This window comes from Paralichthys olivaceus, chromosome 17 (assembly GCF_024713975.1).
Source record: "Paralichthys olivaceus isolate ysfri-2021 chromosome 17, ASM2471397v2, whole genome shotgun sequence".
Lineage (NCBI taxonomy): Eukaryota > Metazoa > Chordata > Actinopteri > Pleuronectiformes > Paralichthyidae > Paralichthys > Paralichthys olivaceus.
The window spans coordinates 5,917,699-5,940,653 of NC_091109.1; the positions used below are offsets into that span (position 1 = coordinate 5,917,699).

At 43.4% G+C, this 22,955-nt stretch overlaps 1 protein-coding gene across 2 annotated transcripts in view; it reads left to right on the forward strand.

Moving 5' to 3' along the window:
- Window positions 1–9,911: 9,911 nt before the first annotated feature.
- The window catches only part of sema5a (sema domain, seven thrombospondin repeats (type 1 and type 1-like), transmembrane domain (TM) and short cytoplasmic domain, (semaphorin) 5A), a 122,448-nt gene continuing 109,404 nt past the window's right edge, over window positions 9,912–22,955 (forward strand). For both annotated transcript variants that reach the window (XM_020087793.2, XM_069512859.1), the window contains exon 1: window positions 9,912–10,050. The gene's annotated coding sequence lies outside the window, so the exon portion shown is untranslated. The remainder of the gene's footprint in view (window positions 10,051–22,955) is intronic.

Sequence of the window (22,955 nt, forward strand, 5' to 3'; positions counted from 1 at the left end):
TATTATTATTTTTTGAACCCTTTCAGTCTCTTCCTAGATGGCAAACCTACACTTCTGGCAGTTTTGCTATGCAAGGTAAAATATTTGCTACTTTCACAGGAATGTGTGACAAGCTCTTCGCCATTGTTCTTCAAAGACCAAATCAAGTTCGAATCCTCCGTGTGAGAATTTAAGCTTTTCCCATTTTCTCTAAACCTCTTTCTTGGAGGTACTTTTATTTGTTTGTTTTACAGAAGGAACCAGATAGAGGACTTTATTTACTCTCATTTGCACTTTGGATGGAGGCTGAACTCATTACGGCTCAATTAAAAAACTAATTTCAATGGTAATTATTACATTATATCCAGACTGTGGCACCTGCAGACTTCATGTCAGTGCTGTACATTGTAACGAGATAGTGATTGACTGCTGCAGAAAAACCAAACTGAAAAGTCAAGCGCATGAATTGAGCGACAGACCGTCAGAGCCACTTTCTAAAAGAAGCCATTAGGATTCTGACTAATTGCATCAGGTCTGACCTTCTCCTCTCATTGCTTCAACCCGAACAAATACACGTTCTGCTCTTCGCCCTGATGCGCGTATGGGAAATGAAAGGAAAGTTGTGGTAATAAATTTTAGCGGCGACATTGTAACTTCTGCTTTGGTGTGACACTGGAAGTGTTATCGTTGTTGCTGTAAAGCTGATAAGGGCTAATTAACTGATAATGGTACTCCATTCACTGAGATGAAAGTCAGTGAACAGAAATGAAAGCAAATATGGACGTTCTGTAGATCTCAAAGAAAAGTAGATACTTTTATTCCCCCTGATTAGGTTTCACTTTGGGAAGGCGTGAATGTCAAGAATGCTGAGTAATCTTTAACACAGCTGCCACAACAATGACCTACACCAAGGAGTATGAATTTCATCACGTCTATTTCTATACAAATTACATGACAAGCTTCGCGCAGACAACACTACACCTGTCACATCACAAGCTTTGATCTCGGGATGATGACCTCTTTTATTCACTCCTACTCTTCCTCCAAAACACGGAATAAGACAGAGGAGCAAATCGATAGCAACAGCATCACAGGAAAAAAATGCACTGTTATTGTGTATATTTGGGGGGAAATAAACTTAACAAGCGAGCAAGAACAGCACAAATCTTCCTTCCTGTATGTGAAGCTTTTGATCAACTTTCCAGTCGGGCGGGGCTCTATCGTCTCTATCCTCCTCTCTCACAAATGAGAAACAATGTGCTTTATTCCATTACACAGTAAATCCAATCTCATGCTTCACGCTCCGTGGAAGAGTGGCAAAAAGAGCGAATGAACGAGATGGCATGGGGAAATGTTGACACAAATCCCGCAATCCCCATGGTGATGCCGCTCGGTCATCGGGGTACAGTTGAGGGATTCTGAGCAATTAGCCAATCAATTAAGGGTTTTGATCGGGCTCCTGCTGAGCCGCTATGGTGTTACATGTGCCGTGTGAAGTGAGATGTGTGCGCTTGGCTCCACAAAGCACCAAATCTGGTTGTTTATTCATTCTGTTGCCTGTTCCAACCAAGAAGTCGCACTTGGGAAATCAGCGACCGTCCTGAGGGAAATCTTTCAAGTCTACAATTAAAAATAATTAGCATTTTGCGGCTTAAAATGTAGAGCAGGGCACAAAGAAATTCAACTAATATCACCATAGAGAGTCATACAAGTCATAAAATCAAATGAACACTTCTGAACATGACTGGATTAAGTGTCTCTAGAATTCCTCCATTACTGGTGTTGACTCCCCCAGACATCTGATGAATGCCTGAATTAATAATGGATCACAAGGAAATAAATATTTAATTTCTTTAAGTCTGTTGCAAACAGCTCGTAATATTCACAGATCTTTCGTCTGCATGACTCACACAGAAGTATAAAGCCTTTAAAAAGCCACACGCCTCAAATGTTCATGAAGAACAAAGCAAGCAGGTTATGATTTTTAATCGTCCAGACTGTGGATTGAAACGTCTCTTTTCTGGTTAGTAGAGACAGTAGTGTAACATGTCCAAATCCAACATGAATATTTAGCTAATTTAGTAGTGTGGCTCCACACTAGTTTAGCATTTGATGTTAGCGATTAGCTCAAATCACATCACCAATATTGTGGCTATAGCTTAATAGAAAAATATTGGACACTCCAGGATAATATAACGTAATCAATGTTTATGTTATTGCAATGAAAATTATTTTGACTTTAGAAACAGAATAAAGTAAAACATTTATTGTTGCTATAATTGTAAACTTAATTTATGTCACACTTTCAACCTAATTGCTTATGATTTCATTTGCCAGCCATCAGACTTGATTCATTTTAGACCGAACACAGTCTCGCTCCTCTGCTCACTAGAGAATTGTGTTTTTACAAATTCTCTTCCAGCCTGTGATGATTCTTCTTCTTGTAAGTACAATGCCTCTCAATTTGGCTAGTTCCATTATAAACCGTCGGCAGTCCCTTGTTCTCCTTTGAATTCCGGCTTTTAGAGGCACTTTACTTCACATGAGCCGTCCTCGCATAGTTTGTCTCGCACACCCTGACTGAAGTGTTCAGACATAGGCTTTCATCTCGTCCAGAGGTATGCCTCAAAGATGGGAAAAGGTCAACGCCACTCCCAGAGGGGGTGAAAAAAGGCATGTTCAAAGCCCAAGCAAAAAGAGTTTCTTCCTTTCTTGCCTAACTTTCCCAGAAGCGAGCGGGTGCTTCCATCTTAAATTGCCATCTTCACGGTGGCGTTGTACCGCGGGAAGACAAGCCCACTTTTCTCAGCACACGCCCTCCCATCAGCAGTCAGAGCAGCTCTTAAATAAAAACTTCAGACAAAAGTCTGTCCAAACATATACACTTGTCATCACCTGGGTGTGTAGTTATGTCGTCTTTGATAAATGGAAACGTAAACATCAGACTCTACCTCCTCCACACAGAAAAGACCGGCACTTAATTCTCACCCCCAAACAGGAGAGGTGCCAGTAATTGAAATTAATTAACTTGTCCAAAGTGAGGCAAAAAAAACAATTACCCAAGCTCCATCTCGCTTGTCAACAACAGCTCATTCCTCAAGAGAAGAACGGGCAGTGTGTTACAGTCCTTCGCACTTGGCTCCTGCAGGAGACATGCACACATGATGGATGTCTGTATTTCCAATCGGTGCCTCCTTTTTAATGAGTTCCTCTCCCATATTGCAGGCTCGTTATAATAAAACAGGATCTGCATTCCTGAGAATAATAAGAAATGATAATATCCTGCTAATGAGTGTGATTATTATCAGTTAATGCAAGTTTTGGTGACTGTTTGCTGGATGTTGCTGTAGTGCTGCGGAGTCTTTGAAAGTCAGTGATATCTGACGGATACAAGAATCAGCTCCGTGAAATACAAAGACGTGACGTTCTAGGTTTACTAGAGAACATACATATTTTAATATAAGTTACTGAAGCCGTTCTGTTTCTTCAGTTTGTGTGCATACCTGTTAGACTGGCTGACTGAGAAAAAGCCCCTCAGATATTTTGACAATTTCTCCACTGCCAACAAACCCGAGAAGCAAGAAAAAATAAATAAATCAACGTTTTCCCAAACTCTGGAGATAGAAATGCAGCATAGCAAGAGAAGATGATTTTCTGCGCACACCTGCTTAGAGTGCATCACGGTTCAGGCAAATAAAAACACCCTGGGTCTGAGGTTGGGGTACGTTTTGTGTCTGCATTGGAGCCTGAGAGGGACAGAGACAAAGCAACAAAGTGTTTGCACAGTCGTGCACGTGCGCATTAATCAGCCTGGTGTTTGTGAATGCAACATTAGCGTGAGTGTGATATCTGTGCCCTCGGTTAGACTTGAGAGAACAGACGGTTCTGTACGGCGAGAGGCCAGTTGAGTCACCCTGAAACATGAGATGGTGTCAAAAGAAACAAATTGCTTCTGCTGAGTTTGAAATTGGAGGATTTATTCCGGTTTCCTGTGATGGTTTGGTCAGCGTCTGTCCCCTGTGACCACGAGGAGGAGAGTGCGCACTCTATTTGTCTGATTAATCTGTGATGTTGCATCGATGTAAACCTCCACTGGAATGAAGTGAGAAAAAAGTGTCTGTGTCGGTGCCACATGTACGAACTGGACAATTTCAACCTTTTTAGAATAAAATATAATTTTATTTCGTGGTCTGCCTTCAGAAGATTACAGTACACAGGAGAGGTGGTAGTTCTCCCCTCTGCAGCTCCTCAGGATTATACGTGCCTTGAGTACTTACATAAGTGGCTTTATTTTTCTATCCATTTAGCCATGGGTAGCTTTTGCCTACTCTATCTCTACTTAAATTGCTTTTTGGCTTCTGAAAATTACTGTCGGGGAATAAAACATCTTCTTAACTCCAATGGAAATCAGCAGACGGCACTTCTTCACTGTGAACGGTGAATGCCATGCCCAGGAGTCACATACATAATTGTCCTCCTCAGCCTCGCCCTCTCCATTTTGACATTAATTAATCTGAAGCCCTGAAACTGCCCACTGGGCCAAGACCTTACGCCTCCAACACTCCAACTTCCCACGACTGAATTTCAGAGAGTTCATCTCTCCAGCCCTTAACTTTGCCACTTTGCTAACAGTGATCGAAAAATAGATAAATAAATGTAAGACTAAAAAACAAGAGTTAAAAAAGAGTAAAGAAAAATTCTTACCATCAGCCGTATTCTTTTTGCTATCCATCACTGGCCGTAGAGGGGAGGACAAAGACAAATACAGCCGGCCAGAATCCGGGCAGAACGCGAGAAAGATGACCCTGCTGGACTGGTGCTGCATTTCATTATCTCACGCAGTCCATTCATTTACTACCTTTGGATGAACTGAGCTCTAGAAACACTCTATCATGCTGCACAGTGCTGGGACTGATGTGGACAAACCCACAAAGAAAAGATGAAGAAAACATTAGTGATGATGCTACAAGTGAGAGGGGGGGTATATAGTGATGACAATGCTGTCATGTTTATGCTTAGCAGTGCATTGCTTTACCACATTCACAATCTTAGTTGATAAGTAAAGTGCATTCTATCGCAAAGGCCCAACAGCCTTATGAAGCCAAATTTGAATTTAATGCAATACATTTCACACACTCATAAATATCAGATCCATCGATAATTCAGAGAGATTATACTGTATAAATAGTGAGAAGCATCCTATCTCACGCTTTCATCCATAAAGTTTTTACCATCCACACAGAGTCAGACCTTAGAGTTTCTGCTACAGTTGTGCGCTGTCCCACAAGTTCAATTCAATTTTATTTTATATGTATAGCACCAAATCAAAACATACATTATCTTTCACTCTGAACCTGTTGCACGTGGGAGCTACCTTTATGCAGGTGTGGGAAATGCTACAAAGAAAAAATGTCATGGTAGTAAATTGTTAGTAGTTTTGGCTTAATCCTGCTGTCAAACAAACAAACAGACAAAAACACAACCACAATGGAGGACATAATAAATATCATCTCATATGTTGTGATAAATTACTACCTCTAAAAAATGTTGCCAAGTTCATCTCAGAAGTGCTGTCCCTCCTGTCACAGACACACTTCCTCTAACACTGTGATAGTTACAGCATTGTTGTGTGGCAGTGAAAGTAGATGCTGTGGAGTTCTGGTACTGTGAGGTCTTGGCTGCTGCTGCTGCTGCTGCTGCTGCTGCTGCTGCTGCTGCTGCTGCTGCTGCTGCTGCTGCTGCTGCTGCTGCTGCTGCTGCTGCTGCTGCTGCTGCTGCTGCTGCTGCTGCTGCTGCTGCTGCTGCTGCTGCTGCTGCTGCTGCTGCTGCTGCTGCTGCAGGGACACAGTAAGGCTGAGTAAGCCTGAGAAATCACACGACTTTGGCCCTGCTGCAGCGTTTGGATGGCTCATTGAGTCTGCAGGTATGGATCAGAGTGAGGAATGACTGCAGTCTTTCACAGCTGGCCAGCTTCTCACTCTCTCTCTATCTTTTCTGTCTCTTCCCATATCTCCCCCTGACTGTCCCCACTTTTATTCCCCAGCTTCTCTTCTCCTGGGAAATGACAAAAACACCCTCCTCTCCCTCACCTGTACTCTCTTTTCACTGAGTCAGTCAAACTGGCAGTCACTCCTGCACAATCATGCATGCGTGTCCGGATCACAACCTCCACATGTGAAAATGTTGCCTTAATGTGTCAGAGAGTAAGTGTGTGTGCATGTCCCAGTGATTTCTACTTTGCTGGTTGTGTTTGTGAGGTGTGCGCTGACCTGGGGCTTGAAGCGGCAGAGAAACTGGATGACAGATGGTGTGTTTGAAAGAGAGATTTTGAGGTTCAGCACTGGTCAACTGAGGTTTGGCACCAAAGCAAGGGATTGGCCTGTTGTTTCCCCTCCTTCCATCACTATGCACAGACACACATAAGAGGGACACAAACCACTGCACATGCACATTTTCATATGAGGGAAACACAACAACGCCAGGGACTATTCTCAAATCAATATTTTGTCTTGCAGCCTATGCCCAACCAACACGGGTTGATTAAATGCTAGCTGTGAGCATTGACTTACACACCTGTAGTTGGCGTAAGGAGAGCAAACAATGTAGTATGGAAAAATAACAGTTATATTTTTAATATATATTTTCAATCGTTAAAATCAAATTAAATATTAAACTTAGAATAATGTAGAGCTGAATATGGAAATTGTATTTATATTTTTCCCTGATACTGCTTATAAGTGTCGTTTATTGTCGTTGAAGTAGCTAACTGACGAGTGAACTAGATCATCAGCTACACTTCCATTTGTATGAAAACAAAGTAGGAAAAAATGTGTGGAACCAACTTGAAATCAATCCAAAATATCTTGGATAGAAATGATGCCATCTCGCGCCATCAACATGGAGGAGGTAGGGTTTATGACGTATACACCAGCCAGCCACCAGGGGGTTGAGACATCTTGGCTTCACTTTTGGCGAACTATCATGTCGTCAATCTTAAATACAGTCTATGGTCAAAACCAATTGATTGACATTTAACTCTGCTCAAATTTAACAGTGGAACCAATCAAATCACAGCAGGTGGGAGTAAAACTATTTCGTATAACCCATTCTGCCATACAGAATGATGAAAGTTGGGTTTTACTTTTTTATTTGGTCAGTGCATTGCTAGAGTCAAAAACATATATATAACATTTGAGTTCTTCAAAAAGCAGAAACCAAAAACTGCACAAACACACACTCAGTGAAACACATCAGGAAGCACACACACACACCCTGCTGAGATCATACACAACCAGGTGAAACATAGCTGGTTTTTTGGAAACTGAATTTTGTGGTTGCCTGGCAACTTCAGTTTGTTTGTCTGACATCAAAACGGAAACGCTGAACAACAAAGGTGCACACACACACACACACACACATACACACACACACACACACACGGGACACGGCTACAGTTGTTTGTTCAGACTGGAGGAAATAACATTGATTTACAATAATTTCCCGCATTCTTACTCTCATCTACCATAACTACTACTTAACCCTAACTTTAACTCTTCATCTTTAAATTTAAGGGGGAAATGCTTTTTGTCCTCACACAGAAACCACGTCCTGTAATGTCAACAGTTTTAGGTAGTAGAGTGTTACCTGGACAAAAAACACACACAAGCTGTAGGGGACTTGATTACTGTGTAGGTTTAATTCATCTGTCTCAGGCCTCCCATCAATTAATGCACAATAATCCATCACACACACTGATGGCTTACTCATTTGTTTTTACTGGTGAAACTTGCGGTGCAGCTCACACTGCTCCAGCCTCACTCTGAAGTCTAGCCGGAGCTCTGTGGGTTAAGCATTTGTCCTGGAGCGAGTAAAACCTCTATTCTTGGCCTACAGGAGAGCAAACCATGCAGAATGTGAGACAGAGAGACTTAAACTCCTCAAGCAAGGAGGAAAAGTTCTGGAGGTCACAACACTTTCGGGGGAAGGAACTATATTTGATTGCTGATTTTCCAACAACTGATTGACTTAGTTTGCTGTATCACAACTTAGTTTATTGTTTCTTTTAGTTTCTTCAGTGTTTGCCAGGCACCAACACTGCCTATGGCTATACATCCACCCAATCTGCTCCGATATTTTAAGAAAACGGATCTGCTCCCTCTGTGTCTCCCTGCGCAGCAAGAGAAAGGAAAAGGTTACCCACGCGTTTCCCAGAGTTGCACGGAGGCCACTTGAAATGTAAATCTCAGCTTTACCCCCCCCCCCCCCATCGTGGGTTGCTACATTTTTATGAAAATCACCTGATTTGAATTTAGATGTGGCTGAACGGGAGCCGAGGCATTCACAGAGGCACGTTCCTGTGTAACGAAGAGGCGTATTATCAGGCTGCTGTTGCCTCTGCTACGTGTCTGTCAAGAAGACAGACACACACTTTGTGTCACAGCCCTAGAGCTGTGTACGGCACTCTCGGGGCTTTTGGTGCTTGATAGAGGCTGCGTTCATTCACCGGGGGATAAATAGGTAATTGAACTGGGGATGTCACTATAATACACAAAGGCACAGTAACACACTCTCAGTCTCTATTTAGCCCCCCCCCCTCCACACATTCTTGTTTCTCTGTAGTTGTGAGGACATTCATTACCTCCACCAAGAAGGTTATTTTTTCATCCCTGTTTGTTTGTTTGTAAGCAAGATCAGGAAAAAACTACAAGATGGTTGTGAGGATGTTGTGGATCTAGATCAGGGGGCAGATCCAGGTATTTTTTTATCACAGTTTTTTTATCTTGATGATCCATGTGCTCCATATGCACTATACTGTGCAGCCAGTTCTTTGTGTAATCCTAAAACAAATCTTATCCCTCAAAAAGCTCTTTGAAGAGGACCGACCAAAATGTCTTCACATCGTCAAAATGTCCTCGCAATTTCAAAATGTCCTCACAATACTCAAACTATTCTCATAACATCAAACTGTTCTTGCAAGGTCAAAATGTCTTTGTGATGTCAAAATGTTCTTATTACATCAACATGTCCTTACATATTGTCAAAATGTCTTCACAAATTCAAATGTTTAAATGTCCTCATTATGTCAAAATGTTTGCCTCCTAAAAAGACACATTTTCTGTTGCTGAACCTTCTTTTAAACTTTGAGTTTTCTCATTAAAAAACACTTTTTGGATGCACTGCCATAAAAAACCCCCACTTCATCCACATTTTCTCAGCTGCAGTTTGCAGTTGCATGACAGGGTTCAAGCCCCACTTCCACTAAGCATCCTCTCTGCTCAAGTGTCCTTGAAGCTGACTCCTCACCTGCTCTGTTTTGGGGGAATTACGCAGGTGAGAAGTGGTTCAACTACTGCTTGAATCAACGTGACACCATTTTGCATTGAGACTACAAATGTCACAGTAGCTCAAAACCAGCCCAGTTGTCCCTCATCCCAATTGTAGCTGCAGGTTAGTGGGCTGTATTCCTCTCCTCCACCTGCAGGACAGCTGTGCGCCGCTGCCACGTCTCTCCTCGCTGTTGGAGTGGACGCGTAAATTGGGGGCGCACTGCTCAGCCATCAGAACGCAGCCCGTGAGATGCACAGCTGTGACTGAGAGCAGCTCTTTTGGACTCATCCACCTCCACTGCTCTTTGTTTTGTTTTTTTGCGCACAAGCACTGAGTGTTCCAGCTGAAGGGAAGTTTTGTGTGCGAGTGTTTTTTTTCCTCCGCGGCGTCGCTTTTACGCACCCGAGTTCTCCTCCTCCTCCACTGAGCGGAGGCATATTGTCTGTGGCGCAGCGCGACAGTGCGGGTGTCCGATTACAAACCGTGCGCCGAGGAGCCGCCGGTACAGAGCGCTCCTCTGTGGGGCAGAAATATCGCAGGGACTCCGGAGAGAGCGCAGAGGAATCACTGCGGAGAGAGAAGGAGTTTTCACCGAGGTCTGTTTCTGGCCAGAGAAACATCAGGACTGAGGATATTTCATCTTAAGCGCATCTTTGATTTTGTGAGTCCCCCTACTCTTCTCACCGGGACAAGACACGCAGCTTCGCTCCCTGCTAGATGAACCGGAGTTGGGCACCTCATTTGGTAAGACGATGCTTTTACTATAGCCTGTGCACCAGCATTTATTTATAGATGTGACTCAGGCTTGTGCTGCAGATATCCAGTCTCCAAAACGCAATAAGGCATTTGTTTCCTCCTGAAAACGACCCACACTTCTCTTACTTCTTATTTGGGGTATTTTCACACATTACTTGTTTAAAGAGCTGAGAAAAAGATCATGCGTAAAGAAGGAAATTGGAGCATCTTGCAGGAACCATGCACTAACCCCACGGACCCCAAACACCACAACTGTAAATCATCAGTTTTCAGAAGTTTTGCATTTTGTTTTTTGCAACTTCTGGCCACTTGGTGGTGCTGGCAGAGTGCAACCTCCACCAGGTCCCTGTCTGTCTGAGAGCTTCCATCAAATCCTTCTTTTCAGCAAACTCACACCACAACACAGAAAACATTGCTTTCTCTCTTGTCTGTCTTCTTTCAACATCTTGTGATAATTGATCAGTGTCTGGTCTCAGTAGCACATATCTCCTACATTCACTGCAGCAAGTGCACAATGAGAGAAGGTTGAAAATTATAGCTTTGTTTGGGTTTATAAAAAGAAAATGGTCTTGAGAATCAGTCAGTGCCTTGACAGCCCACATTTAAATTCACACTCTAGTGTTTTCTGGTTAATTGTAGTGTTTTCTCTTGCCTCATTTCTTTTTTTCTAACAAAGCTGTGTTTTATTAGCATCTGTGGAGCATTGTTCCTGCTTTTATATTTGACTTTTAAAGTGTTTTCTATTCCCTCTCAACACTGCATTATGTTTAAAACCAAAGATTGTCATTCCATTCGCTGAGGAGACATTATGCCAGTTTTCAGTGCTCAAAGGATGTGCACTGAGTGGCTCCATGCCCTTTATAAGACACAGATTGTGTTCTGTATTATACATGAATTTTACATTTAATGGCCATAATGTGCAAAGCTTCTTTTATTCTCCACTCTCCTACTTGAGGTTCTCAGACCTTCCACCCATACAACTCACACTCCAGTCTTCTCCACACAATGCTAGAGCCACAACCAAGTCCTTGAAGGTTTTTTAACCTGTATGGTTTTGTCAAGTTATTTGCACAAAGAGCTTTTCTTCTACTCAAGATTTCAAATTTAACTTCCTGTAGCGTTTTTTTCTCGCACAAAAGTCACACTGAAACATTATCAAATGTGCTGTTTTTCCCTGGATCCTTGAAGCTTAGATGAGTCAACTCTTCAATTGTAAAAAGCTTTATATGTGCTGGAGGTGAAAACGTGACTGGCAAGGAGATAATAAATGTGGTTCAGGTGCTGAGTGAAGTCTCAGCCCTGCAGTTTGCTCCCGGCTCTGTCCCTGACTCTCACTGTTCCTGCAGCAGGTTTGGGTGAAAGCTAACCTCCACTCCTCATCACGCTGATTAGAGCACAATTTAACGAACATAATTGTCGACTAACTCACGGTTGTGTTTTTTATTCTCTTTTTAAAGCCTGGGGCCAGCATCTTTTTAGAAAACATGCAAATTTATTCTCAGATGTGTCCAGATTATAAAACTCTTTTCCATCTCATTAGTATTCACACGTGTCCGTGGTTGTTTTGCTCGTGCTAGCTTTTGGGATTTGAAAGCCGTTGTCCTGATGAAGGCAGTCAGCTCTCTGTGATCGTGTGGCCTCGTCTCGACAAGTCACACTATGCTCTCCGATGGATGAAAAAAAAAGTGCCCCTCGTGATCCGCAGGGTAGAATCATTTTAAACTCACATTGTCCGGGCCTTTATTAGCTGTCGGATGCTGAAATCCCTCAGGAGAAAAAGAGGGAAAAGAGATGAAAAAGTAAATGAGGAAGAGAATGATGGGGTTGAATCAAGAGGTGTGACATTCTGCCTTACGGCAACGGTTGGCAATTTATATCACAGCTGAAGCGTTTGAGGCATTCAAGTTTCAATTGATGGATTACTTGATCAAAAAGATGCATCTGCAAATAGTTTGATTATTGACAGTGACATTTTAAGATATTCCAATCACTTCGACTGCAGCTTCTTCGGCTTTTTTTCTCGGTCGTATCGTATCTCACTGTAAACTCAACGTATTCGGGTTTTGGACGAAAAGTTGTAAAAAACAACATATTTAAAAAAAACACGTTGCACTGTGAAAAACTGAGATGGACATTAGTCTCAATTACAAACTAAGCTGGTGATTGATTCATTTATCTGCAACTGTCTTTATAACTGATTATTCATTCAAGTCGTTTAGTCAAATCAAGAATATCACTTTTAATGTTAATGTTTTCTCCAAATAAGTAATGTGTAGTAAATGTACTATTCTTTGGTTTTGGGCTATTGGTTGGATAAAACAATAAAATACAATCTGCCAGCTTTGAGAGCTTGAATAGGAGAAAAAAATCAGTGATGTGCATTTTTCGGTATTTTCTGACACTTACTAGACAACAGAAATAATTGATCAGTTAACAAAATAACTGACAGCCATAATGGTTCTAATTGTTTGTTGCAGCCCTAAAGACCATTAACACTTACACTCCTGCCATGGTGGATTCATTTCAGAGACGAGCAGCAGTTCCAGATGAGCTCGTACTCTGGCAGCCAGCGCCACATGGCAGAGCAGCATATGATTAGTGTGATTGATATTTGGGCTGTGTTGGGAATTTGCCCGAGCGCTGACACTGAACACCAGCACAAACACGGCAATTAGTCCCGACCAAGGAGAACTCCACGATGAAAATGACCCCCAGTGGCCTCTGCGGGCTGTGTGGTCGCTATGGAGACCCACGACAGACCTATTGTTGTTGACCTTTGTGATTCGGCGTCCCCTCAGGGGTCGATCCCTGTCGGGAGCGAAAGTGAAAGGCATTGTCATGCACATGTAAACCAAACAGCCTTTAACCCTTGGCCCCTCGGTGCTCTTTAAGGCCCTTTGGTTACTTATTTATCCGACACCAGCCAGATGGGGTGTTGGGAGAGTTTGCTGAAGTACACGCCGCCTCACAAAAGATCCGGCTTTATTGGCTGTAAATAACACAGAAGCCCTGATTTTACAAATTCTCCTCAGCGGATGATTTATTGCTTTCGCGCAAGTAAACCGCGAGACTCAAACAATAGCTGAAGTTGTTTGCTGTACTTCCCTGCTCCTCTCACCACCACAGGCTATTTATACATCACAACCACTTTGCCATTATCTCATTCCTTCCCTTGTTCCTCCGGCCACTTGTGATTTGAAGATTGTAGTGGCTGTGGAGAAGCATCCCACATGTTCTGAGACACTGATTCAAAGTGTTTGGGTTCAGTTCTAGAGCTCGTGGCTTTTGAGTTTGGATACATTTTTGACCTGTCCCTTCAGAAGAGAGAGTGTTGTCGGGGTGAAAGTCAACAAACAGTCCTCTTTGTCTTCGACCGCTCCAACTCAGTCACGTAGCGAGATGGTGTGATGTTGCTATGGCTACCTCAAGGTTTCCTGCAGGGGCTCTGAGTGCCCACCCTTCACAAAAGGGAAAGAAAACGCTGGCAAAAATTAAAGTTTATCATCCATGCTACTTGTGTTCTTTAAAGGGCAAAGTGTCATGTCAGTTGCCATAGAGATTGTGAGGAATCTATCAAGTGGGATGCACAATGCAACCTCATCACATCTGTTGTCTGCACAAGTCTGCATGATGGCTGTGTGGCTGCCATACAGATACAGGTTCAGAGCCATTATGTTCGAAACATATTTTGACTTTATTTTCTGTAAAGAATCGGTCATAACACAAGGTTGTTGTATATTATAAGCTTTAACAAGGTTATAACACAGGTGGAGTATAGGGTGAGTTATAGTTCTCCATCCAGTCCATCCATTGTCTATACTGCTGAGCAAATCCCAGGTACACCTGGGGCAGGTTGCCAGCGTATCCAAGGGCCAACAAGTAGAGACATTCACATATGGATCATTTAAAGTCACCTAAGCTGTTTTCAGACATGACCTCAGAATTGGTTTCGCTTTTTCTCCGGAATTTGCTTTTCTACACAGCGGGAGATTCTCGTGCACAACAGCAAAGAAATCTCCGGAGCGTTCAGGTGATAGCACATCTGGCGACGGCCCAAAAACTCTCTTCATCTTCATCATCGCGTGGCACCAGTATTTGTATTCTTTTATTTTTTTATCTGTCGTGTTACAGACATCATCAACACACCCACCTGCTCGTGATGAATCCTGCGGAGGATCTCCTGCTGTGTTCTCATGTCGGCACATTTGTATACTCTAAAGTCCCGAAGCTCTCACTCAGACATTTACTTTTTCCACACACAGCCCCTCCACAGAATGTCTGGGGAGTCCTTGCAGTTCAGTGCATGTCTGAAAGCAGCAGAGACGCTCTCATACAAACCAATGAACAATTTAATACCACCTGTAAGCATATCCCCAATCTGCACGTCTTTGGACTGTGGGAGGAAGCTGGAGTATCCTGAGAAAACCCACACAGACAGACAGGGAGAACATGCAAACGCCACAAAGAAAGACCCGGGGGATTCAAACCAGAAACCTTCTTGCTGAAAGGAGACACTGCCAACCACTGCCCCGAGTTGGAGTCAACGCACACAAAAAGAAATCTCATTAGGGAGAGGAGCTGGAAATGATGTGGTGAAAAGTGCATGTGTGCTTGTTTTGAAACACACACATCAGCTCTCCTTGTAAAACAGGCAGGGGAAGCTGTGGTGATTTCACACTGCATGCTAAACAGCAGAAACAGCACAGAAGCAGGTGTAGGGAATCATTTGAGTTCACGGTGCGGCAAACGATATGTGATCCTGGATGCACCATTATTTCTGCTGCTTGGATCCAAGAAGGACTGTCTGCGGTTTGAGTAAAACATCCAGTTTCATGTCTTTACGTCAGAGGGAATTAGCACTTGCCAAACCGGCCGCACTGATCCACTACATTAGCTCCGTCCCTCTCTCCACTACAACCTCAAACCCCACTCAGGCGGCAGAGGAATCTTTTTAACCGCGATGCCAGGCAGCGCAGGAAGACGGGAGAGACTCTATTTGGGTCACGATTAAATAATCCCCAAAGCCTCTTTTTCACCAGGGATGAAGGCGAGGGGCTGTTTGAAAGGTTAAACAGAGACGGGTCCAAACTTCCTTGACAACAGGAGAAGCTATTATTGTAAACTCCTTTTAAGTTTGGAGTTTGCTCCCTCTTTCCTTTTTTTTTTTTTTGCAGTGTCAGTGTAAGAGTGCAGCGTGTGTCGAGGTGTAATGAGTCGGGGGAGAGGAGGTGAAAAGAGGATTTAAAAATAAGCAATCGAGGAAAAGAAATAGCGAAGAGGCTTTGCTGGTCTTTGTTTATTGACTGATCGAGCGTCACGGGGCCATTTGAAGGGTGAAATGAGTCATGAGTTGTCACCAAACTTGCACAGAGACACTCACACAGTTTTTTTTTGTCTCTGGGCCGTCACCAAGCTGTATTTCTCCGGGAGATGAATGAGTGTGAAGCATGAATGAGAGGATCATTTGATAGCAGCGCTCAGCTCGTATATTTCTCTTTTTATGGGAGCGTCTTCTTTTTCAGGCTGCGGCTTGAACCTCTGAGGTGAGAGTGAAACTGGACTGGCTCCTGCGAGACTCTGACACTCTCCGCTATGTATAGTCACAGCTAAATGAGCAGCCTGTGCACTTATTACTGAAGCAGGCACGGGTATGTGCTTTCCATGTATTTATTGATACGTCACGTGATGTGTTTGCCATATGTTTTTCCCATCGGAATGAAGAGGCCTCGCAGCAAGTCTTTCGTGAGTTTTTTACTCCTCGTGGGACGTGCATCACTGTGTCTCATCTCCGCAGAGCATATCATTACGAGATAAGAATCTCTTTTGATGTGATGTGTTTGGGACTATCTGAGCTGCATCGCTGCACTGCAAACAACCAGAGAAGCTTTAATTTGATCAGTGAGAGGATATAAATACGGAAAATCCTTTAATCTCCAGCAAATGAAAACATTTATCTCTACTTTGAAATCATTACGAAGGAGTAATCAGAGCAGCATCCTCCCCAAAAAAATATTCAAGTTGCGAGAAGATCTTTCCCTCAGCAGATGAATGAGAGAAAGAAAATTACAGAGCGTGCCATATTCTTTTTATCCGACCTTATGTGAAAGTTTGCGATACCATCGGAGAGATAACGTGGCCCACTACTTGTAGTTCAGTCATGCAGGAGAAATGGGAGCGGAAGGAGAGATGAAGAGGGAGATTAGGGGAGAGATATAAAGAGAGAAAGGGAGATTGGACTGAGCAGATATGATGTGGAAAGAAAAGAAGTGAAGTTTCCCAGACAAAGAGGGGAGATGTCCGCTTTTTGAATGGAGGAAGAAAAGGGCAAAAGAAAACAAAAAGAAGAGGAATCATAAAGAGATAGAAGAGGCGATAAGAGAGAGTTTACTGAGTGGGTCTGAGAGAAACTGTTAAAAATATATATATATATATACATATATTTTTATATATATATATATATATATATGGAGGAGCTTCTCTCAAGAGGCTGCAGGCCAGCTGATGCATCTTTCTGCTGGATTCATCTGTCAGCGCTCAATGTCCCAATGCAGGCGAGGACAGAGAGAAAGAGCAAGAGGAGAAGGGATGAAGGGAAGGAGACATGAGATCTGACGGGACACAAAGATGAAGTAAGAGGAAAGGAGGCAAAGGTGATGAAGGACGGAGGCTTGCCATTCTTCACTGTTCAAAGTCCTCAGAATCTCATAACCCACAGTTTCTGTTTGACCCCTTCACTTCAAGATGTCCGAACAGCGCCCTCCTGCAGTGAAATCAAATGTTGTTGCTACTTAAGTCCAGAAATGGCGACACGCTCACATGAATGACCTTCAATCACAACCATTAACTCAGGTGATTTGGAGACTGTCTTTTTCTTAGGGTACAATCAACAAGTAACCAAACACATTTACCTAAGTGCTGCACTTGTCTGCATCTTTAAAGTACTCATGTTTTTACCCTTTAGTGCTTCTTTGCCTTAATACATTTCATGATTGTGTTTTCATTTCACTACAGTTAATACTTACTAAAAACCTGATGAGCTTTAAAAAAAGAGGATTGAGAGAAACTCAAGTGTCTTAGATTCTACAATTGTTTTATTTAAATAACTATTTCATCCCAAAATATGCTGAAATAATAAAAAAGTATCCGATATTTCCAAAAATGTCTGTTTATCACCTCACGACCACTCAGGCTCACAGAATCTTATGACCCCTCGGTTGGAATCGACTGGAAAAACAAACCAAACGAGCTATGTGCCCACTCAGCTACACTAGTAATAAATGCTACTCAGTGCACTAATAATGCGATGAATAAAAATAAACCAGCCACAGGAACTAGTCTGAGAGAAAGAGCCTTTACTTTTCAAACTTTTTGTACCTATATTGATAACACTCCTGTACTTTTCATTTTTGAAAAACTCAGCACTTTTACTTGTAATGGAGTATTGTACTATTACTATTACTGTCTGAGTACTGCATCGAGGTGAGTTCATCCTATTGGCTCTGAAGGGACGACTGCAGACTCAGAGGCAGAAAAAATTAGTTCAACATTTTCATGTAAAAGAACATTTTCAATATAAATCCAACAGAAGTGAGCATCAGTCACAAAGAGCAGAGGTGCAGATACATTATTGTAAAGGTCTCCATCAAGGAAACTCAACTTGATTTAAAGTGGGCTCAGTGCATTATTAATACAGCAATTTACATAGTGATTCACTGAGGGAGCACTGGCCTCATTGTTTGTCTGAAACCGATGCCCTTGAAAACAAGATGCAGTAAAAAGTCTGAAAAACAGTGTTGTGGTCTTTAAACACACACACACACACACACACACACACATACACACACACACACTTCCAACCCCTTGCCCTCAAACACTTCACTCTCCACACACTCCAGACATGAGACTCCCATGAGTCATGGCCTTTAGTGGTCTGAGTAGCGCACCGACGTGAAATGTGTCTATCCTGGTCGCAGAAACAATGCCGCCTCAGTTCTGAAGGTGGAAACCACACAGAGGATGTGTGGTCTAAACTCAACCACCAGCAGTGAACAACAAACCACTCATTTCTCCTACTGAATAACATTTCATTCTTCCTTGAATAAGCCATCAGGAAGAATGAGCTCTCAGTTAGGAACTCGGCTGTCTGCCATCGGCGAACACCTTATTTTGTTGACTGCACATTTACGACGAGTGAAGCCGACTTGTTATTTTTTTGTTTTTTTACCTGCATGCATGAGAAGAGGTGGTCATTTGGAGTTGAATACCTTTGTTCAAAAGTAGGAGTTTGGTTTCACGGAATATTTTTTGTTATGGAACATTGCAAGTCTAGCCAGGTGCTGGACTTCAGCGATAAGAATATCAGTTGCAGCAGAAGATAATGCAGTAATTCGAGAGGTTATTGCCAGGAGTGTCTTTCTTTTCCTCCAAAAACCGAGTTGGTTGGCCATCGCAGCGGTCCGATTATGCTGTTCATGAAACAAGAGAGTGTTTCTTTTCTCCCGCTGTGGCTCTATTGTGTTGCTGAATTCCCCTGAGAGGTGAGTTACGTTCAAGAGTTGTGCTGACTCGCTGCCTGTGCTTCCTCTTCTGCACTGCCCTGTTGGGACCAGAGTGGATTGTTAAAAGATTCTGCAGGATGAAATGTGGTTGTTTTTTTCCTCCCTCCTCGTGCTTGCATAAAGAAGAGAGGAGGAGGCAAATACAAACAAACGTCAAAAGCGCCTGAAAACACACGTCAGTAAGGTGTTGTGCTGCGCTCGGCTGTGTTGTCTCAACAGAAGAGCTGAGCGTTAGACCCTGCAGCGTCTTCCAGTGTAGGCTGAGATTTGACAGAGAAAAGGGAGAGAAAGATTAAATCGACAAAATAAAGAATCCCCAAGAAGAAGCAGACCAGAGCAAGAAGGCAGTGGCAGAAAAAAGATCCCTGTGTATGAAAATGTTGTTTACTTCATGTTCTCAGGTGCATGTGTTCGACCTCTGCAGGTCAGGGCGACTCCAAGCTACTGAAAGTAAAAAGATCCAGTTGTGCTTTTCTCAGGGACGAGTCTGCTGCTGTCGACCGACCACAGCTGGACCAGACGCAACCCCCAACCCTGACCTCGACCTCCTTGCCGCCCCTTTTAAAGACACATACATGCAGCTGTGGGCAAAAAGCGTGAAAATGCACACACACTTTTCAACGCTCATCATGGCAGCGGGGGACTTGGAGGCGCAATTAGCATTTCCCTTAATGAGGATAAGCCGGAGATCGTCTCAGTGAAATCAATGTAAACCGTGGATAAACTGGATTTCATTGCGAGAAAACCTGTGTTTCAAAAAAAATGTTTGACTTAAGCTTGTTGCAGAACTCGCAGGCACAGCGAGGGAGAGAACTCCTACGCAGACGATACATTTCCTCGGGACTTGCTTTACCACAACGCTTTGTTGCAGTGCTCTTGTTGTCATTAAAAATAGACCTCTGCCCTTCCGAGGCGAGGGGCCCGTGGTGTTCAGATCTATTTTATGCTCCACGCCGTTCCCCGAAGGCTCTCTATGTAGAAAGGTTCTCCTTCCACCGCATCAGCTGAGGGCAAAAAGAGGGGGGGGGTTCTTTCCTACAGGGACGACGTCTTATTTTTTTTATTGACTTTAGCAAAGCACACAAAAAGGAGTTTGCGAAAATGAAGCTGTTGCTAGAGCCCATCAGGCTGCTGATACTCAGGAGGCAATTGTGCGAGTCAAGGTGGTTGAGGTTTTTTAATGCCTCTGCAAGAAGCAAAAATATGTAGCTGGAGATCTACAAACCATTCACAACTGTTTTTAGAGAAAGGGAAATGTTTTTTCCTTCTGTCCTTTCTCACCCTGCAGTGAAAACCATAATATTATACAACACTTTATTCATCCCCAGACGGAAATAATCTCTTTCAGTCGCCCTCCTCCTGATGTGGAAGGTCGTAGTGCAGGGTTTGGGATACAGTGGGACACCGGCGATCCTGGTGTTGTGTGTTAAAGGATGTGAAACAACAGTGCTTGCAGCTTCCCGGAGCAGTTTTCAGGCCACAGGCAGCGGCAGGTCTCTGTGCATATGAGATCCCACTGTAAACAATCATTGTCATCAACAGAGCTCCACACCCTCCCTGATCCCCATTTATCATAATTAGCACTCCAAATACTTTTTGCCTGCTTAAAAAAACATGTCACATGCTTTTTTAGTAATTGCATACAGATATGTGCGCACACGCATGCTCCGAGTGTGATTTCTCGCCCTCTCTCGTATATCCAGGGTTCATTGGTTTTTACCGATGCAATTACAGTAATTGGCAGGTTACAGCCACTTTGCTTCTTAGTCTTTTGCTTCTTTTTCTCCCCCACCATGTGAATCGAAGAAGTCCTGCATCAAAATGATTGCTTTTCAGAAGCAGCAAAAGGTGTTGGCGGATAATAAAATAAAAATACCTCCTGTGAAAAGGCACACAAATATTTCTGACATCCACATTTAGCTGCAGAGTGATTACAGTGAGGTAAAGGATGTTGATTGCAGTGCATGACTCACATGATTTACTGCTATTGTTATAAAGCAGTGGTAGTAACCGTAAGAAACAATTACACGAATCATACTGTTATTTCTAAACCATCAGTCTGATACAGCATCTGGTCCCACACAGTCTGTCAATCAAACAATCCTCTGCAACACATCCACATACACTCATAGCAACTTTCATACATTGTGTTTATGCAGGGAAATGCAGCTTGATTGATGCGGATGATCCAGGTGCACCATTGTCTTGAGAACAGAAATCTTTCACATGCGCATTTCTACAGAAGACGAATGTTCACGCAGGGAAAGAATAGATTTATCGTTGGCTGTTCAGCCATAGTGGGATCATAAAAGACGGACAAAAGCACAAGTGGACACACACTTGGTGAGTTTGGAGGTTAAGAAGGGAGAGAGTTGGAGTTCAGCGCACCTGGAGGCCACATGTGGATTTCTCCGAAGCGCCCTGGGTTGGAAAACTCCACCGTCATCATTCTAACTAAGGGCGGAGGGGAGGGATCATTAAGTCATTATTTATGTGCTCGCTGCTGTTTTATCACCTCCAGACACAGTCTCACAATGCAGACACCCACCCTCACAGACCCGGGAGAATAACATAATTGTATGAGGCGGCACGGGGGGGCCGGTCCAATAGAAAAAGTGCAGACATTAACAGTCTGGTCTGGTGGTAGACACGACTAAGTCATTTCCCCCCCCCCCCTTGTTAGGCTCGTTTACACCTAGTTGTGTTTGTGTTTATTCACCCGCTGCTTCCAGAATGAACCTTCACGTCCAGGTTTTTTCCACTTTGAGGGATGAGGGAGCGAAGAAGGTTTCATTGGCAATTTCCGCTTTACAACTACAGGAGTTTGCTTGTTGAGCCCAGACAAGAAAACACAAACGCACCACACAAAGCTGATTCTGGACCCATTTTAGTTTCTTCCACCACACAAAGCTGATTCTGGACCCATTTTAGTTTCTTCCACCCGCAAACATTTCCTATCTTAAGCTGCTTCCAAACATGCACTGAAGCTCGGATAATGTCTCCGGAGGGGTTGTATGCGTGAATGCAAATGTTTGAGTGAGAGACTCCAGACTTTTCTTACACCAGCGCCCTCGCAAAAACTCCAGAGAATGTCCAAATGAGCCTATGTGAGGATTCACTGCGAGCGAGAGAGGGTGTTGATGACTCTTCTACCAAGCGACAGACGCAGAAATCTAAAAAAAGGTGCGACACACGTAGAAGAAGTAGACAAAGATATCAAGAGAGCTTTTAGTGATAAGAGCCGACACCGGCGTCGATGTGCTGATAACAAAAAATCTCTGTTCCGGAATTATGCCTGCTGCTCCACCCCTCACCTGAACACTCCCAAGATTTCAGCGTTGTTGTAAATGATTCTAAGCAACAATCTTTCGCTGCTTTTTTCACGTGTCGAGAACAAACTTCGACTCTGACATTCTCCGGAGTTCATGTCTGAAAACAGCTGTGTAAAAGCAGCTGGGTCATTAAAGGTATTTCTTGCGTGTGAACTGGTTTATTTCAGAAACAGACATTATGAGGCTGAGGTGGTCTAAGAAAGAGTTGGACGTTAAACAGATCCTCTCTGTGTTGCACCTGGAGCTGTGGTTCTTGCGAAAGGCCGCATGGAGTCAGCTCTCCAGACGACGCGGTCCCAGATACTCTGCTGTTATACTGCCGCCCCCCCCGGTGTTTCCTTTCCTTTCAGTTTAAAACAGGCGACCTGTTGCTTTTCCAGCTGTGCCTGACCACCTCACCCGGCGCCTGTTACACTGTTGTTTTCATGTCCTGATTCAATTACCTCTGCGGGACTTGCCCTCCTGACACATGACATACCGGACTCATACCGGAGAGATGTGAGGCATTGCACTTTTTATGGCATGTGGTGTGCGTTATTTATGGAAATCCCACTCTTCACTGCAAAGCCACACTTTCCGATCCTCCTTTCACTCCTCTGAAGTGCCTCTAAACTCCTCTCCCCTTTACCTTCTTTCCATCTGAATTCGGCTTCTAATAATCCTTCCTATTCTCCTCCTCGCTCACCGCTCCTTTTGTTCCTGCCTAACCTCTTTAAAACCCCTTCCCACCTCCTTTATCCTTGCCCCATACCCTAATTTCGTCTCATCCGACCTCTACTCCTCATCCTGTCCTGCATCTCCTTCAGTCCTTTTGTTCCTGTATTCCTCATTATCGCCAACCTCTCCGTGGTAATCTACCTCAAATGACTTTCTCACCTCCTCTGTCTCTCCAGTCTTTCCGTTCTTGACGTTTTGATGAGCAGGTCAGTATGAGACTGAAAGTCGTTACTTCATCGTGTTTCAGTCTAGTCAGACAGCTGAGCAGCCTGGAGCCTTCAAGAAT